A 6,010-nucleotide genomic window follows, 5' to 3' on the forward strand; every position below is an offset into this window, starting at 1 on the left:
AGGAACTTGAGAAATAGGACACCATAAAATAAGTTTGTGGTATCCTAAAGAGTAACACATTTACCATGGTGCAAGCTTTCTAAACACCTTAAATATGGCTGAGAAAAAGTACTGATGTGATATAAAAATACTGTGCTAGTCAATAATAAATTTACCAAGGTAATTTGATACCAAGAAACCAACAATTCACCTTCTGAACTATGTTGCAAATTACTCTTGTACTACATGTGTTTTGTTACTTGAAATTGATTTATTGTCATTTGTATATCCACTCTGCATATTCCCATGACTTATGGGAAGTGTTTAACAAGGTCAGTCAATTTTTTTACTTGACCTGTCGTCTTAGCTGGCTATAGGCTTCACTGGAGGAAATATTTTAACTCTTTCCCTGCTCAACACACTATCTGCTTTATCTTGTTGCAGGGTTACAGCTGCATAACCCTTGTAAACCTGGAATCCCAAACAGAGTGGGGAGGAGAGGATTTTTTCGCAAAGCTATGTATCCTAAAATAATCCATCTTTGTAAGCCATTTTCACAATGTGCATTTGCATGAGCAGCTTAAATGGAGTATATGCATTTTTGTATATTTTGTGTGACTGGAAAACTGCACTGCAATTTTTTTGAGATAGAATTTCAAGGTGGCAACGTTTTGGTTCTCATAGGTGTTGGTACTAAAGGGTTAAGAGGTAACAAGTCGCTCTAATCACTGAGCAGCTGGAAGTCATTAAGCATCCAGGAATGTGAGTTAGTTTGTATAGTCAGTTCACCCTTGTGTTCTCTCTCTCTCTCCCCCCCCCCCCCTTGACCTGACTCGCAGACTCAGTTTGTGGTCATGGGCGTGTTTGCTAGTATGAGTTAAGTTTAGAGTAAAGTTTTCTTTATGCCGGAGATAAAAGCATGTGTGCTTTATCGCCAGGGTTTTTCTTTTGTAAATAAAGTTTTTTTTCTGAGTTCCAAAGTGCTTGCTCCAGGATTCTTCATTGAAAGGTACTGACTCTCCTGCCTTCTTCAACCGCTGCACAAAATTCTCTGAGATAAGACTTATGGCGTTGGAAGCACACTGGACATTTACTTAACATTAAACTAATTAAAGTTTAATGGACAATAGAGTTTTTCTGAAGCCCTGGCCTTAGTATCCCTACTCATTTTATTTTACAATTTAAAACTTTGGAACCTACAGGTCTCAACACTGAATTTTGATTCTTTACAAAAACAGTGTTAGATTAATGTTTAGAATGTGAGGGGTTAATCACCCTGAGATTGCAGTGTATTTTTAAGTGTAAGAGACCACCCATGCCCCCTTTAGTCTAGAGCTTGCTCGCTGTCAGTAACTTGGAAAGATTATGTGCAATTATTTGATGAAGATAAGGATGGTATTTTTGGAAAGCCTCATGGTAGTTTAGACGGCATGTAATTTCATTTGTAGAATTACAAAAGCCATTACTGAAGCCGTGAGCCCGGAAAGGGACAGGTTAAAGTGATAGAACGAACACTTTAAAGTAGTTTGAACTTCATTTAAAGCATTAAAAAACATTAACTCGTAACAAGACAAAATATAAATTAATATTTATATATATATTGTTAGAGACAACCCTGCTTGTAAAGAAGGTTTCAAAGTAGTTATAAGCCTGGGGAACTTGTCGCAGAGCAAGGGGAAGTCATAAAGAAACACACCCTACACCTGCAAGTAAAGAAGGAATCAAACAAGCAAAGACTTTGCCATGGTTTTTTGAATGCAGTTTTGAATTGTGTTCTATAATGAATACCGCCTTTACCCCTTTTTGTATAATTGTATTAGTATCCCCACTAACATTAACATCTGTAAAAAATAAATCATCTGGTTTAACCATATTGTGATTTTCCATGCTTTCAGATAAGAACTGTAAAGCACAAGTGGAAAATAGGAAGTCGCAGGGCCAGAACTCTCCAAACAAACCCTTGAAGGCTGCCCAAATTCAGTACAAGCCCAAGCTATTTTTGTCCGAAATGGGGCAAATGATACCCAGTTAGGACGTCTATAGGGGAGACTGCTGGAGCCATCCAGGGACATCTACTTTGGCCCATCCCCACCTGAGACTCATAGGGTGGAGCTGTTGCTTAAATATTTACTTCTGATTTTTCTAACATTTTTGTGCAGACTGTCCTTTGCCTTTTTGGCAGGATCCTAATGTCTCTGGTTTTTGTTTTGAAATGTCAAGTTTTTTGTTTTTGTTTTTTAAATGCATTGTTCATGCTTGATTTTGGATGCTTATTCTTCGTATGCTGCCTTAGGTGGCTTTTTTTTGGCTGAAAGGCAGCATATAAACAAACAGTACTGTGATATAATAAAGCATTGCTGCACTGCTCAGACACCATTCAGACTTCCTGGCCTCGCCTATGCACCCATCACCACGCCTGCAATGCTGCTGCCTGAAGGTCGGTTTACCCAGCTCTGATCAAATTATTCATTTATCAGCCAGCTGCTATTGTATTCAGATTCCTCCAGACTGCAGCTTTCCAGCAATAAGGGTGGCAACACATGATGAAAGGAACTTCTAGCATTGGGATTGAAGCAGCAAACTGGTTAGCTGTGCTGATACTGTGACAATCCTACCACTATTTTTGGAATAGTCATGGTCAAAATGGGGGTGGAGATCCAGCTTCCAAAATTGTGTTGGGTGTTTTAGTTCTGTAAAATAGTTAAGTCACAAAAATACTATCATTGCTAGAAAGCAATAATCTGAAAAGTCCTGAAGCATTCAGGTGAAATCATTCATCGCACAAAGCAAAACTTCTCTGATCTCATCTGCTCACACTATCTGGAATGTCCTTAAGTCTTAAATGTGCTATTTGGATATTATATAAGTGAATGGGTGTTTTGTGAGATCTTTCACATGCATGTGTTTCTCATTTAAGACCCTGACAAGTCAGTCACCAGTGCTCTGGAGAATTGAGGTTAAAAAGCTGCTCTTTTCAGGTAGCTCACTGGTTCCAGGCTCATTTAACACACCAAAACTGGATTTAAAAGTTACAGATAGGTAGCCGTGTTGGTCTGCCATAGTCAAAATAAAAAAATCCTTCCAGTAGCACCTTTAAGACCAACTAAGTTAGTTCTTGGTATGAGCTTTCGTGTGCAAGCACACTTCTTCAGATACACACTGTGTGTGTATCTGAAGAAGTGTGCTTGCACACGAAAGCTCATACCAAGAACTAACTTAGTTGGTCTTAAAGGTGCTACTGGAAGGATTTTTTTATTTTGGATTTAAAAGGATAGTTAGCTCATTAACTGGGTTCCCTAAAGGAGAAATCTAATGAGTTACCGGTAGTTCACCTAAATAGTGAGGTTCAGAGTAAACTTAAATCCTTTCACACTATACTTTTGGCTCACAAAGTGACAGAAATAATCACTTGTTTTGTTACTCTAATACACATTTTAAGGTAGCATAAGAAATATGGAAGTTTTTTGGCACCTTAAAGAATAACATCACTTCTAAATCCACCTCCTGCATATGGTTGAACATTCTAATCCATTGTGTGTATATCATATGCATTTACTTTGCAACTAGCTCTCAATTTAAAAGCCATGAATATAATCGTCATTTTGTACTTTGCAAGACACAATTACCAGCAGAACAGTTCAAAATATAACTCAAGACCAGTGGGGATTTTAGGGTGCACTCAAGGGTATGCGGTACCGGCACATCTTTTTGTTGTTAAAAAGTGTGACACTTGCTGTAACAACTTCATGGTGAGTACTGGCACCTATTTTTTCTAGGGGGGAAAAAAGCACTGCTCAAGACTAAGGTTATCAGTATCTTTTTTAAAAAAGGACTAAGGTATGAAAATGCAAATTGTGCACTGGATGATGCTTTATTTTTCATGAGCATGCACTTATACTAGAAATTACCAGGGGATTTAATTTCTGGGCATCCCTGAGGAGGTGGTCACCACCAAACACTAGCAGCACATTTGGGCCCCACTCCTCAGGCTTCTTGCCTCTGACTTATTTCAATCAATGTGATCTGTAAGAAGGTAGATGCAAAGGCCTCTTTACTTCGTGTCTTTTGTCATGGGAACAACTTGCAAGATCAATTCAGGGAACAAAATCCATTACTTGAAGAAATATCCCTTAGTGAGCCATTATGTCTAAACAAGTGGATACTGGTTGAGTGCTGCAATTAATGAACTGACACCAACTGACACCTGGATGATTATATAGCCTGAGGTAACTGATGGGTATTCCAGGCTTCATTACATCTGCTTTTGTACAAGTTTGCAGGCAAATTTGAGGTCAAGAACTTGAATTTCCAACAGACTTCCACCTTTTTTTCTTCTTTTTTTGGCATTATCTAATTATAGGTCACCTACTTCTCAAAATGCTGTGCTGACACAAAACTGATTAAAACTACTGGAACTTGCTACTCTAGATTGTTCAGAGGACTGCAGGTGTTTTGTATAATTAGGCAACTGTTAAATAAAATATTTCAACACTGATGTTAGGTTAAGGTCATCAAATGTAAAGACCAGAAATAACCTAATTAAAACTCCTGCTGTGACAGAGCCCATGCTAGACCCAGAGATTTCTCATTCAGTAGCTCATTTCACATAAATTATATTGTAATTGTCAATATTTCACTTAGTGAGAGAGTTCTGCATAAAGGACAGTGAAAAATATGCATTGCAAAGCAGTTACATAAAACAGTGCTTTATTATTTCCACCGTTTCACCGTATGAGTCAGCTACTAGTAGGTCTTTATGTAAAAATGCACCCACAGAATTGCTGTCTGATCTCCCCCCCCCCAAAAAAAACCCCATTTACTACAAGTTGTTATTATGGAGTTGCCTTTTGATGCATTATCTGTCCCACCCCAATTTATTCTCAAAGTGACCTACTGCTAGTTGCCGACCACATAAAAGGCACGACACTGTTCCAGTATGAGGTTCAATAGCTAACAGGATAAAAGGAATGTATGGTGCAGCTGTATTTCAAAAGAATTCAAATTACACCCAAGAGTTTCTGACCATAGGGGCCTGTCGTTTTAATTTTATTTGCATTAAAAAGCACCTTCCTCGCGGCCACCTTTGTAGCCAACAGCCCTCCTGCATTCCTCTCCCTGCAAAGGATTTCAACCTTAAAGCTCCCTCAGGTTCTTGCGTTATTTTAATTTCTCTTCCGTACTTTGCGTTCATCTTGCACATCACAGCTTTAGAGATATCCCTCCATTCCCCGCTTTTAACATACGGGCGGGTTCTACACAGGAGCAGCCCGCCCAAGAAGCAAGGGGAGGGCAGTTAATCCCAAGGTAGAGCCTGACTCCCCGCCTTCTTCCTGATCGTCACTCGCCCCTTTCTCTGGCAGGAGCAGAGACCACTGATTTTGCGCTTCGCCTCAGGTGGCAAAATGCCTCCGAGTCCAGCCCCGGGGCCACAGACCCAGGAAGGTCCCCTTGGAGAAGGGCCTGCGCCGTGGAGGGCTTGGGCATCGCGAGGATGCCTTAAGTGCCTCATGGAGGAAACCGCCACTTTTTCGTAACCCAAACTAAACCTAGAGAGCGGTAGGGCTGTTATTGCTGCAAGTTTTAAAGGCGGCGAAAGTGTGCGCGGATCACGGAACTAGTTAGAAACGCGTCAGGAGAAAAAGCGCAAGCCAATTCGGTCTCCAGAAGAGCCTTCAAGCGCACGGGCGTCTCTTTCTGGAGACCCCCAGCATTTGTCCTCACAAGAGCCTAATGAATATTCAGGCCCCTCAAGAGCTGCCGCCCCCTAACCCGCCCAAGACTTGTCCTTCGTGGCGCCCCTCGCTACTAACAGCCGCCACCTCGTCGTCCGCCCCGCCCGTCCCGTCCCTTCCCTTCCCTTCCCCGCCTCAGCCGCCCCAGAGCCGTTGGCCGCGCCAACTGCCGCGCCGCGCGGCTCGCATATTTAAACATCGCGCGCGCTGACGTCACGCGCAGCCACCGCCCCCCCCCACCAACGGGCGGCTCCCCTTCCCGGACTACCACCCGCCCCAATTATCCCCCGGCGCCGCCA

This window comes from Podarcis pityusensis, assembly GCF_964106645.2.
Source record: "Podarcis pityusensis genome assembly, chromosome: 10".
Taxonomy (NCBI): domain Eukaryota; kingdom Metazoa; phylum Chordata; class Lepidosauria; order Squamata; family Lacertidae; genus Podarcis; species Podarcis pityusensis.